General features: G+C 35.1%; 1 long non-coding RNA gene across 1 annotated transcript; it reads right to left on the bottom strand.

Annotated features, from left to right (window-relative positions):
• Positions 1-2873: 2873 nt before the first annotated feature.
• On the bottom strand, positions 2874-9715 carry LOC310897096. Its single transcript, XR_014582072.1, has 3 exons — positions 9163-9715; positions 4439-4520; positions 2874-3765 (listed from the first exon to the last, which is right to left on the bottom strand). It is a non-coding gene; the product is annotated as an uncharacterized lncRNA (long non-coding RNA).
• Positions 9716-14723: the final 5008 nt, after the last annotated feature.

Genomic DNA, 14723 nt, shown 5'->3' on the forward strand with positions numbered 1-14723 from the left:
GACAGACCTGCACTAATTACACTAATGCTATAATAGGAAAAATTGGATGAACACCATATACAAAATAAACTCTCATGACTTTGCAATATTTTGATTACCAACTAGGCTGTTCATTTCGGAAAAAAAGCTGTGAAGACAAAAGCTCAAAGAGATATTTCAATATGTCAGTTCACTTGTGAGGCTTTTGGCTGCTTAGCCAACAATTCTTGTTAATATACAGTAATCAAAATATTATTTTTTTACTTATTAATTGGAATGCAAAGATTAAAAATAAGTATAGGATCCTTCTCCTGGTGTAATTGTGCCTACCCATACATGCATGTAGTAATTTTTAGTAAGTTTATAAAATCTGAACTTAATTAAAAATAATCTGATTAAATTGGGAAATAAATTATTCTCAGCAGGAGGTTTCAAACTAAGAATTTATATGCATGTTAATGTGATACATCCTGTAATTTTGTTATTCAAGTTATGGAAGATGTAAATTCTGTATCTTAATATTGCAAAAGTCTTGCTCTGCCAAAATTTTAAAGGATCTATTAGAACCTTTTGAATTGTATTTACTCATCATGTAAGACAAAATATGTACCTATCTTTAATGTAAACATTCTAAAACTGAATTCGTCAGTCTAATATAAGTAGAAATTTATGCATTTACTTTCATTGTAAAGTACTAATATTGATTTTTCAATTTACTTTAAAAAACACTTAGGATATGTTCGAGAGTTGCAGGAAGGTCACTGATATAAGAGTGAATCTGCACAGCCAATGAAACTGCTTTGAATCTTTTTCCTTTCCTTTCCTTTCCTTTCCTTTCCTTTCCTTTCCTTTCCTTTCCTTTCCTTTCCTTTCCTTTCCTTTCCTTTCCTTTCCTTTCCTTTCCTTTCCTTTCCTTTCCTTTCCTTTCCTTTCCTTTCCTTTCCTTTCCTTTCCTTTCCTTTCCTTTCCTTTCCTTTCCTTTCCCTTCCCTTCCTTGATACAAAGAATGTACTTTCTATTTAATTTAGTAGTAAATATTTTAGTAGCAAAATAGTAGACCTCCAATGATCTTATGTATCAACAGAAGTGAGGAAAAACAATTTTTCCATTTTTTTAGTGCAAAAACTGGAATGTGAAATATGCTGAGGATTTTTCCTCGTCATGAAAAAAAAGCTGGCTCTGAATATACTCTGATGATTTCGTGCTATTTAAGGACTGTGGATATTAGGAAAAGTTTTTTCACCAAGAGGCTGGTTGGGCACTGGAACAGGCTTCCCAGGGAATAGGTCAAAGCACCGAGCCTGCCAGAGTTCAGTGTTTGGACAATGCTCTCAGACACATGATCTGATTTGTATTTATTTATTTATCGGGGGGAGGGGTCTGTGTGTCCTTTGGGGACCCAGGAGTTGGACTTGTGGCTCCCTACCAACTCGAATATTCTATGATTCTATGACTCCTTTCTGCTGGTAAGTTTTCTGATGTAGTCTTTGGATTATTGTGAAGAAAAAAAAAAAAAAAAAGAAAAAAAAAAGATAAAGTGAGCCAAGACAGCCTAGTTTTTCATTCCTTTTTCATTCAGTCCCTTACACTTTGAGATACATGACAATCAAGACTGAAGCCAACCCCCTGCAAAGATACTAAGACACCTACTTGCTATGAGAATAGCATATGTTTATACAAAAAGAAATGGCACCTGCATTCTTTCCTTAAGAGAGTAAAGTGGAGTTTGTGTTTTGTTTTCATTCCTCTAAGTGGTTTCTTCATTTGCTTCCTGCCTTTCATGCCCTCAGGAGATTATTTTTGTTTTCACATTTGATAGCTTACTGCTCCTAGCACACTTGTCACATCTGTGCATTTTATTACTGCTTCTGCATCATACAGCTGTATCATTCATTCCTTTTATTCCTGTTTAACATTTCTCTCTACAGCTTAATAAAGTCCTTTTGAATTTTTATCATTTAGATTTCTCATTTTACTCTATTTGGCTTAACATGCTCTTATATTGAGAGTCAGACGGTCATTATTGCTCTCACTGATGACGCTGAAGTTCATTCAAATCAAGTGTAGTTTGGGTATTAAGAAAATGTACATGGGTATCTGGGGAAATTATGGATTCCTTGTAAGCAGAGGTTTTCAAGAACAGGTTAGAGAAATGTCTGTCAGGAGTGATCCAGGATCCTCATTCTAGAGGTGTGATGGAAAGCAGTGCAAGGCACAGGCTGCGTGATCTAGGATTTCCTCTCCCCCTACATTCTCTGAGGTATGTCCTCTTTTGATGCCAATAATTTTACAGATGTCTCATAATTTTATCTACAGAGTTGATCAGTACAGCAAACCTCATGTCTTATTGGACAATCCTTATATGATCAGGCAAATTCTATTACTGATTAAAACAATACCTGTCTGGACTAGTTCCATTAAATTCTAAGGATTTACTCACCATTATTCACCATAGCTGCAATGTTAGCTATTAAGACATGCTCGCACATATGCACAAAGCTGTATCCTAATGTGAGCAGATTATCCTTACAAGAAAGCCTCCAAGAAAACATTAGCCATTTGCTTTTGATATATTTTGCATTTCCATCTTCATCTCCAGCACTGTCAATCTTAGAGTTAGCTAAACTCAGCAGAGCAGGAAAAACCTCTCTTCCCCTTCTCTTTGAGCATTGTAATTCAAAACCCAGCAGAAGAGAAGGTATTTTATACCATACATGAAGCTGTCCAAAGCATCAGCAAAGGGGAAAACGGCTATCTTGACAATGTGATTTTTTACCAAGATGCTTGGTTCATAGTCTTTTTTTTTTTTTTTTTCTTCACAAATATGCCATTTTATCCCAGAAAGAAACAGAAGTGACAGGATGAGAAAAGACATATTTTAAATCTGAAACCTGTCATCAGAAAAGCGCTCTTCATAGACTGGATATTTCAAAGCAGAAGTTATACATTAGCACAAGTATATAGCATAGTAGGCCTTTAATTTTTAGTGAGGCCTCTGAACTATTTTGTTATAAATATTTAATCATGTGGCTGTCTCCATCTGTGTGTACTTTGCCTTCAAACCTGCAGGAAAAGCTGCTGTTTATCATGCCCAGTGGTCACTTAATTTGTGTGTCAGGGTGGGCTGTAGTACAGAAGTCTTAATCCCTCACGGATTATCCTCATGGATAATTTACTACTACCTTTCCACGCTCAGCCATTCTCTTAACTGGAAAGGGCATGGGGGGAACTTCCTCAACTGTAAGGAATGTATTTGTGTTAGCTGCATGAGAGCACAGACTCCAGAAAGGTAAGAAGCCCTGTTTAAACTTGTAGGAGAGTATTGACACCATTAAGTCAGGTGCCTGGACGTCAAGCATAGGCTCCTCGTATAATGAGTGGAGCATCCAGACTGTAATTATGTGCACTTTGAAAAATATGAATGCTTTGGATTTATGTTGTACTGAGGATTTCAGCAGTAAAAACTATACATGGATGCTCTCATCGTCTTTTCTCTACCTCCAGCTGTCCTCCAGCTGATGGTTTTGGAATGTTCTCAGTCCTGTTTGTAAAAGCCACAGGAAAGCTGCTCAGTAAGTCTACTGTACCAGGGAGACTTTCAACACACAAGGACGCCTGTGCAAGAGTACATAGTATCACAGAAGGCCTGAGGTAGAAAGAGTTCTCTCGAGATGGTCCAGCCCCTCTTCTAAGACCAGGGCCACAGAAAGCAGGTTGCCCAGGACCATGTCCAGTCAAGTTCTGAATATCTTCAAGGAGGGAGACTCAACAGCCTCTCTGGGCAACCTGTGCAAGTGTTCATTTGTAAGTGAAATTGTCGAAGCTATCTGCATGTAACTATTAAATCTTTATATTACACTTTCTACAAACTGTCTTAAAAAAAAAAAAAACTAATGAAAGAGTAGCAATATTAGAGTATTCTTCTGTACAGTACAAAAAAAGGAGCACCCAACTATAGTAAAGTAACATGCTTAGCTTGAAGCAAACAAAAAAGAAGCACAAGTCCTTTGCTGTGAATATACTTGAATAGTGTACTTTAAAAGATAAGAAAAAATGCTCTAACACTGGCATTAAAAAGAAAAATAAAAGTAAGACCCATACAAGATATTTTTTTTTTCACAAAACTAAATTTATTCAAAGCAACGTTTGTTGTATTTCCGACAGGTGAAGTAATGTTTGAAGCTACTATTTAGTGCATAACTTTGGTAATCAGATAAGACTTTTCTTATTCAAAGTAAAATTTGAATTCTCATTTCCACTTTTTATAACACTTTGCTAGTTTTTGGTAGCCTTTGAAGGGCCATATGTTACATTTAAAGTAAATTTAAAATCAGGTCAATTAATAACATTATATAAGGAATCTGTAAGAATGAGAATGAAACTTAAACGTGCATAGCAAAGTTACCTCTCTGTACTTAGTACACAGGAAACAAAAGAACAAAATTAATACAGCACATACCAGAGTCTTGGACTGCAAGGATCCAGGGTTTTCCTTTGTTCTTCTGCTGTTGTATGTGTAATACTCAGCATGATCTTTCCTTCTGTAGGGAAGAAGAGAAATTTAAAATGAACAGGATGAAACTAGGATTCATTTGTAAAGCGCAGAGATCCTTGATGGAAAATAATACAGAAATTATGGGATATCATTAACTATTTTTACATGCATATATATTATCTGTTTCTGATAGAAAGATTTTACATGCAGTGCAAATTTGTAAATTGATTATATTTTTGTTAAAACATTCAGTGGTTTTGAGCTATCAGGCTGTTAAACTAAGATGATTAAGTAAAACCCCAGTTATAACATTTAAATATTTCTCTTTTCTTTTGGTCCATTTGCTGTGACATCTGCCTTAGATCTAAAAACTACCAGCACAGAATTTATTGGTTATGTTTTATCAAAGCAACTAGAGTGAAATATCTGGGAAGGACTGGTCACATCCACCTATCTACTTATTCTCATTATCATTATGAATAGCATGTAGGCAAGAATTCCAAGAATATATTTATATACTTGAGAGTTTGTTTATATTATAAATAGAATGTTACCCTAAACCATGAAAAGTGTATTGCCAGTTTCTGACAGACCAGAAGATTATTCATTGCACATCAAAATTTGCACTTGCAGAGAGTGATAGTCACTGTGATTTCATGAGATATTTGAAAGAAGGTTGTGCCTGCAAAGCATTTGAAATATACGTATTTGAAATATATGTATGGATATTGCACATATATGTGCATACACATACTTAAATGTATCTCTCTATATATATATGTATTCTATATAAACATATTTGTATGTGAATATATATACATTGTGGTAAAAATGTTGCTGCCTCAGGGACTGCTACATTCTCCAGGGAAAAAAGTTCTCTACCACAACTTCTCTATCAGTTAATTACAGTGTTTGCATATTTGGTAGCTGATGAAATTTATAGAGTATTTCTAGATTAGAGAATTCATAGTCTTTGCATAGCTTAATTTACATGTGCTTCATATTACTTATGCTGTATTAGAACAGGAAAGTAGAATGGGAACAGGACAAATGAAATGAAAGCATATTCGATTTAATACAGTTAAAAATGTGTACACATTTTATACAATAAATCATCGACTCAAAGGAGACAGTGAAACTCCATGTCAAAATTTATTATGAATAATTGCCCAATAGGATGAAAACAATTGAATATATGGGAGTAAGTGTAATATCGTGCATAATTGCATTAACTATGCTGGTAATGTATAAGGGATATCAATACTCAAGCTCTGGGATCAAATATAACCTTTCCTATTTAACAGAGTATAAGAAACATTCCCTACAAACATGTGATTGCATAATCATCAGTTATGTACTTGGAGAGGCATAGATTGGAGAAGCCAAGAGGGATTGTTACCGATCACATCACCTGATCACATGTGCAGCACAATTCCATTAAATCATTCCTGGCCTAACCCTTAGTTGCTAGCTGTGGGAAAGGAATTCGCAGGGAGCTTTGTGCTGTTTCGTGGGAAAGGAATTCTCAGGGAGCTTTGTGCTGTTTCACACATCCCTGAGTTCGAGATAATGAGGAAAACAGCGGTAGAACCAAAAACTTGAGCAAGGTTGAGATAAAGTAAATTGGCTACAGTGTTAACGATGAGCTTTGGGCAGTGGCCAATTGCTGGCTGGCTCAAGGTGCATGTCTGAGGGTCTCTAACCAATTGTATGACAGATTCGGGCGCGTGGACAGCGCATGGGGTTACGGGGAAAGTATATATAGTAGTGAAAAAGGGCAATAAACATCTCCTGTTCAAGAGCCATCAGGAGTCCGTGTCTTGCATCCCTTCAGCTAGCTGTATTCTAGAAAGACGCTTTTAAAACTAAGTTTTCAAGTTTCATATTCCAACTACTTGTGAGAAAATTGCTTATTTTCTTGCTATGCCATTATTTGGAGAAAATAAATACTCTTTTCCACTTCCAGCTCAGGTTGTTTTTGTGACTATGATGAAGAAATCTTTTAACCTTGTATAATGTTAAAAACATACTATTTTCACACCATCAGCATTTGTTCAGTTTCAACTGAGACTGTAATAAAATTTAGTATTTCAAAAAGTGACAAAGACCTATTCAATTCTCAACAGAAATCCAACAAACAGTATTTCAACCACTACATTTTAAGAGCTACCCCCCCAAAAAAAAAAAAAAGAGCAGCACTGTAGCTCAATCTGTTATCTACACAGCTGAGAATTAAACAAAATTTTATTACTATTAAGCATCTTCAGACATAGATTATAAAGCATCTTTGAAAATCCACTTAAGTAGATACCTACCTTATTATAAGCTGGAAATAGGTACACACTTTTGAAAATTCAGCTCCAGGGATTCATCTCAGTGTCCTTACCTCTTTATTTGACCCTCTGCTCTCAGCTGATCTAGGATACATATTGACTCACTCAAAGAAACTGCTTTTTTCAGACTTGCTTTGTATATGATCGTGTAATATGGTCTTGCAGAAGCAGTGTTATTCTCTTGAAGAGAAATATTGATTATGTTAAGTATATGCAAATATTCTGATGGATGAGGCCTCCAAGATATATGATTTTATTTTGGTATCTCTACTTTTTATTCTTTCTCCCTTATAGATCTTTACTAATAAAATATTAATTCTATACTCTGTGTCCAGTTCTGTAATTTCTACTTGATTTTATACTCTATTCATAAAGAAAATATAAGAATCTAAGTGCTTTTGTGTGCCTGTGCTGATTTTTTGAGAACACAGAACTGAGTAGTAGGTATCATGGATCTAGCCTTCCATATCTTTCTTTTCAGTTTCTGTTTGGCTTATGACAAATTTGAAAATCTGAGCTACACCAAAGAAGTTAAAAACCTTTATTTGGAAGGAAATGACTTTGTTGTAGAAGTGGTTAAGATTTTAGACATAGATCAGTATTTTTTTTTCCAAACCATTTAACTTTCTCCTAAACTACAACCTTTGTCTTGAATTTCTTGAATACAGAAATGTTTAGGATGTTTTAGTTTTTTCATCCTCTTTGAAACAAATGTACAGAAATTTTCCTTCCCTTTCAACAGTCAGTACTTCATACAGCTCTCCTATGAAATAGATTAAATGTCTTTTTTGAGCACCTTGAGATTCCTTGGCATAAAGGAGCACTGTATGACTTGAAACTGGTGTTGAAGTATACTTACAGAAGAAACTGTTGTTACTATGATCTTTTACTGAACCTGTCTTGAACACCTGTAACTGCCTTCTGTTTTGTCCCAAATGCTCCTAATGATAAAAACTGGTTTTCTCTTTGGAGCATATCTAAAATACTGCTATGGGTGCACTGTGTAAAAGGACAACTAACTTGCTGCAGTAGAAGAAAAACCTATGGTCTTATAATGTAACAAGCTGTTTAAACTTTCCAAAGAGAAACCTCCAGAGATGCCAGAAACTTCAATCACAAACCTCTATGCTGCTGTTGATGCCACTTGTGAGTTATTTTACATGTCCTGTATTATTTATGTAGATTTAAGTGGATGATGACATATTTAGCTTCAGTAAGTTGCTTTGTAAGGCAGATTTTCCCTAGAGAATATCAAGTAGAGGCAGGGGTAGGTTGCTGACTCACACCAGGTGAAGTATTTGAAATGCATGACTTATGCCAGTCAGATGGAACATCTGGTTTCACCCAAATTGAAGAGGAGAAGGACTTCACCTACACGTTCCTCCTGAGGATTCCACCTACTGCTCATGCACTGGAGTTTAGCATTCAAGCTTGGCCCATTACACTGAACATTGTTACATGAAGAAATAAATTGAAACTGAGAGTCTACATTTTCTAATTTATTAATAATTAGATATATGGGTGGTAGAATTAGTGTCTTCAAGATATATATTTTTTCCCTCTCAGTTTTGTTCTTTGTCTTCTCTTTTGCTCAGTAAAGCTCACAAAACATAAGAAAACTGAAGGCAAAACTCCCAAGTCCACTCTTCTTTTTCTGATGCCTATAAAGTCATGCTACATGCCACACAATACATGTTCTATAGTTTGAGGTTCATCCAGAGCTGTGGGATGTCCTCATTCTGCTGCTCCTGTCAGGAATGACACCATTTAAGTCTACCGGAGAACCATACCAAAACTCAGTGTTTGGGGACATTTATCTGTTTCTGGCCTTATAATCATCATCTTTCCACTTTAAAAACAAAACTATTTTCTTCTAATCAATTTTTGCCATGTTTTGTGGGTTTTCTTTCCCTCAATCACTTTTTTTCCTCCATAGTTTTGTTTGTAAACAGATTTTTTTCTTTTTAACAAATTAATAATTTCTGTGTATTATATATTTTAACAAAAATGTCAGATACTCAACATTGCTTGAATCATACAATTATGAAAAAACAACAATGGAATGGAGAGAATGAAGTCGGAGTATTTTCCTTCTGTTTTTCATTTTTCTATATCAAATGCACATATAGCTCTATACCAATCTTAATAAAAAATGAATTTCCAGATTCATATATCTTAGAGTGTCTAATAATCTAGAAAGGAAGACAGCACCTATCAGCTATTATGGGCATTGGAACTCTTACTGGCAATTTTTACCTGTTTTAGACACACGTATTCAAGGATCACTATCACATTTAGCGATGCTCATCTGCATCTGCTTATATCTTTATTAACCATATTATTTCCTTTTCGTACCTTTTATGCCTTTGAAGAAACTCCAAACCCTCTTGCCTGCTCTTACTGTCCACTGGAATCTAGAGGGATCTTGTCAACATTTCTACTTCTTCCATCACATCCCTCTCACTGCCTGTGTAGAGGGGAAAAAAAAAAAAACAAAAAAAAAACCAGCAGCTTTTATTGACCTTCTTGCATTACTGCTAAACAATGGGCAGGATTATTCATGTTATTAAAAACTTGTGAGATGCTGACCACCTAGGCATAGCACCCTTTGGTGTGAAGATGAGAGGCAGCATGACACAAGAGTGTGGAAATGAAGGGTTTTGTGTTCTTCTGGGATTTAGCGAAAGCTTTGATCACTGACCAGGCTGTAGCAAGGAAAGAGTCAGCATCAGATGCTCTTGCCGGTAGACTTTAAGACACTGTGGGTGGATTAGAAACATTGGCTCTGATGCTTAGATCTGATATAAGGTCAATTTGGTATTCACTTTATCTATATCTACCTAAGATGAGATATTCATCCCTCTCTTTAAAGATTTGCTTTCATATTGCCTCCACTGAGAATTCTTTTTCCGCTTTCTTACATTCCGTCTGTCCTACTGCTTTATTTTATTTTATTTTATTTTAAATTTTCCTTCTTCCTGACTCAGGATTGACATTTTCAGACACAGTCTTCTGTGTCATTCTAATTTGTCTCTCTCTTTCTTACAGTGCTGAGACGTGGTAACTGCTGAATTTTTTTGATTGTCATGTAGTCCAAAAAAAAAGTTTTTCTTTAAGTACTAGGGGAATGATTCTGATCTCAAGCTGCTTAATACTAATTCAACTGAAAAACTGAAAGTCATTCCTCTAGCTTTATGCTTACTACAATGAAGGCAAACCCTTTGAATAAAATATTCTTGCAGCATTTTATTTTCTGTTTCAAATGCCCTTAAAATGCATTAAATAATACGACATTGAATTTGTTTACTCTTTTGACATTTTACAAATGAAAACAAAGGTTGACAATTTATTTTTTGGGGCTCTTATCAAGGCTACTATTAGTTACCAGACTCCAATGATAAAAATACCAACATCTATTTATCTATCCCCAAATTCTTAGGCATGTCCAAAATACATTTTGCAAAACAACGTGAGTTAAAGAGTTTTGGATAGTTTCCAATTCCAACAAGAGTACTCCAAATGGAAAATACTTGAATTGCTATGCAACTCCTTTCAAAGATCTCTGGTGTTCACAATGCAATCACCTGAATTTATTTGTTCGTACATAATAGTTATAAATTTGGTGAGGATGTTTTTAATGAGTTCTTATGTAGATATGTACAATGAGTCTCATTGTAATAGTTATGTATCACATATTAAATGTGGTATACTAGTGACAATATACTTCAGGGACAAAGCTGGAGCTATATCAACACGGTGCTTGTTTTCACAAAATTTCTCCTTGTATCCCAGAGGTGGGGAAAAGAGAAGACGTTTAGCCGTCTTAAGAAGAGAAAAGAAAGTACAATGTAAAAGAGTTTTTCTTTCACTGATTTTTCTTTTCTGAGACTATTGATTTAAATAGAGGAAAGAAAGTAAAAGTAGAACAATGCAAAACAGATAGGAGTTAAAGTGGTTCTTTGGTTTTGTTAATTTGTTGTGTCCCCCCACAGTAAACAATTTTACCAGGGAGTTTTAACTGATAAGATGCTAAGGCCTAATGCTTATCTAGTCTCCCAAAGGGCACACTGAATGGACGGCAAGATTAACCTGAGATGCAATAGTTAATATTAGAACATTTTCTAAGATATATTAAGCCTCGAGCCTGAAGGCTTAGATGCAACTCTAATAGGATTAGAAAGAAATGTAATGTGGTGGGCATATTTACCTGCATAATTGGTTATTTAGTACTAACCTCTAAAAAGGCGATATTGGACTGGATAAACTATGAGTTGGAAACTCAGTGACAATTTTCTTAATTTATGGCTGTACTGTTGCTGCATCCTATGTTTGAGTTTGCAGTGCTGCTTGGAACAGGAATGGAATTATCAGTGACAGAAAATTGGATGCATATGCATGCTTGAGAAAAACTGCCTGATTCTAATGAGCAGAAGCAATTCATACTTTCATTTACAAATGACCTGTTTTATGGGATGTGATTTAGCTGAACAGCGAGATGTTCTCCATCCTGCTCACAGCACTTGCTGTGTTCCAAGGGGAACAAGTTGATTTTTCCTATCAGGATGATTACAGGTTCCAGAAAACCTATTTCAACATAAGCAACTGATTATTCATGTTCCAGTAATAGAATGGATGAAATGGAGACTTAGAACATCAGAACGGGAAGCCAGAGAAGGAGTGGAGCCAAGCACTCTCTACCTTCCTGTTATGCAGAAAATCTAATATGTCTGTGATACAGGAGACTTCTACCTCAAACTGTGAGTCTTCTGCAAATTGCATCTTGGAAAACAAGTGCTCCCTCACCAGTGCAAAAGCTAAAGGATTTCTCCTTTAGCATTTATGAATAATGGCCTTGAATACCATATATCCAGATACGAGGTATATATTTTCATCTTTATTTGCAAAGAGATCAATTTGAGACTTTTTTTTTGTTGTTTTTAATCTAGAGGACTTGCGAAAAAATATTGAAAATAGAGAAGACTGGAAAATAAACATATATTTTCCTCCAAAATAACCTATGTGCATTGAATGGATATGTAATTAAACTGAGATTACAATATATTCTTTATATTATAATAGAAGTCCCATGCTGTTTCAATTTACTTTCTGATTTGGGGGGAAAATAATCTTCAAGGGCACTCAAGCTTCTCCATCTAAGAGCAACAGGATTCTCTCCTAGAACAATCGGCACTAAGGCAACAACAATGTTGTCACTGGGTTGTAATTGGACTGAAGAATCAATGAGCCTCTGAAATAAGTGGGAACCACACAACTTGCTTCCCAGTCTATCAGTCTCATCATCAGTGAAACATATGGTGACAGAATGGTGTTTGAAAGCTTTTTTCCAGCCACAAGACTAGAAAGTCTAGATAGAGTAATATCAGACCTTAGCATGAAAGGAAGATTCTGATAGCACCAGAGAGCTGGCTGGTTGGACCACTGAATGGAGTGCCTGATCTTTAACATTTTTTAAATAAATATAATAAAAAGAAATAAATTAAAGTCCCTCATATGTTGATGTCTTGTGAAAAATGTGTAACTTCCTGCTTATTAGAAAGTTGCACTGTGGAAAAAAAAGACTCAATTCTAAAACTAACACTCAAAAAAAAAATTGGAAACCAGAAAATTAATCTCTTTTATACATCATATAATTTTGTAGAAACTAGAGGGAAAAAAAAAAAAAGTAAGAGAAAAAAAGTTCTACCAGCCCCAAACAAACCCTGACTTGTTAGATATACAGAACAAATCATAAAAAATATATATATATTTTCTCATGCCACTGCAAATGTTTAGAGAATGAAGGTTTTGTGGAAAGAACAATAAAACTGACAGATCATGGAAGTGATTCTTAGAATAATATTCTGCTTTAAAAAAATATCACTGCAGATATGTAATGTAACTATGTAATTTGTTGTTATAAAGTTTTTTCAATGCCTTACTAGAAAAAAAAATCAGTGTATAAATATTTCAAAAATCTCTCACTGGTAAGTAAGAAACTTTGACTGATAATGTAATAATCTTATTCACAAAAGTGATTTTCCTACATGTTTAGACTACAATTTAGCTTTCTTATATGAGTGATTTTTAAATTACTGTTAAAGAATTTTACAATAGCTAATTATTAAAGCTCCATTTATACTGCAAGGTTTACATGAAAGTCAAGAAAGTAAAAAATGAAATAAAGCATCACAGAAAACACAGCAAAAGTTTTCAGCACTTAGTAAATCCTATGTTTTTTAATTTCTTTATCAAAACTTCTGTTGCCATCATATACAAACCTGGGATTAAGGCATGACTATAAAACACTTAAGTTATCAAGAATATGAACACCAGTAAAGATAATCTCCAAAGACACGCACAAGTGTTTTGGTGCAATTGGAGGTCCGGGATTACGCTCAGGTAAGAGTTTAGAGAATTCCTTCTAAGTATATAAAAATAAGTCAAGCCTTAGGAGATGGATATATATAGACAATGAACTTTTAATTATTTTTCTAATTTCTTTGTTTCTCTAAATTACAGCAGTCAACCACTGTTATTTTTGAAAGTAGTTCTATGGTAACCATACAGATCAAAGCATGTGTAGAGGAGCAACATTTGTAGAGAAAATTATACCTCCTGTACCAAAGATGAAAGACAAAAAAAAGCAGAAAAACATCGTGTCTATAGTTCCTTCCTTAAGTTCTCCCGTGTCTCTCAAATTTCTGATTTCTTCTGTCTCAGCTAATCTAGCAAAGAGATACATTTTCTCCTTACATATCTTGCTCTTCCATTTTTACTTACTGCATACAGACTTCTCCTTGTTTCCTTACACTCATTTTGTTGAATGGAAGAACTATAAAACACATCTGCAAGACCAACTTTAGTGTTAATCACATGCTTCATTGTGCATAACATCTGAAAAGTCATATCAATTTGAAGAGTGACAGGTGAAGAGTTTTTTTCAGGAAAAAAAAAGTATAGAACGAATCAAATCTTGAATTTCTAAGATCATTTTTCAGGTAAACTACACAAGATAAATTAATGGGCAACATATGAATGATTTATTTTGTTCGGGTGTTTTTAACATAATATAATTGTATTATGTCTTATTAACTCCCTGGAGACTCATAAGGCTCTTAATTTTGTTGTATACCATGAATCTGTGGGAAGGAAAGGAAGAGATCTCTGCTCCTCACAGGAGAAGGATCTCTTCTCCCTAATCTCTTCCATTTTTTACAGAAGGTTACCATATCCTGATGTCTGAGCCTAAATTTTAGGCTGCGAATCTTTCATCTGAAAAATTAACATATTTAACATTCTGTAGAAACTTCCCCCAAGACTGCAAAAAGCATGAAGTGTTTAGTGGCCTCAAGAAAGGATGAAGAGAAATAAATGTAATTGTGTGTGGATTTGACTAAAAGTCCAGTCTGACAGCAATGTATGATTAGAGATATCTTGGAGAAGAGTTTTCTCAACCTTATTTTCTTTCTGTTTGCTCTTAACATTGTACACTGCCCTTTTAACTTGTAGTACTTGTGGGATACAAAACAGTCTGCAATTTCAGATGGAGCAGCAGGTCTCTCCTGAGAGGGCTTCTCAGGCCACATCTGAGTGAGCAAATGTAACACAGCTAAGGCTTATCCATGGCTCTGAAGGAACTGGAACCGTAGAAATAAATGTTCTTTACCTACAAACAAGAAAGACCCCCATTCACCGTGTTTACTGGTGGCTGTCCTTAGGCTCTTAGCCTCAAGGAAAAGCCTTGTGCTGTTCCTCCCAAACTGTTCCCAGCCGTCTCAGGCCAAAACTCATGCAGAGGAAAGGTTGCTGAGGAGGACACTTAAAGTTCACATGTCGAGGGCTCAAGTCCTTTCCTTCCTCTTTGGTTTACTTGCCACAGACTTTTAATGTTTCAGTCAAGTTCTTTATACCCTAAT

This window comes from Anser anser (assembly GCF_964211835.1).
Source record: "Anser anser genome assembly, chromosome: 3".
Taxonomy (NCBI): domain Eukaryota; kingdom Metazoa; phylum Chordata; class Aves; order Anseriformes; family Anatidae; genus Anser; species Anser anser.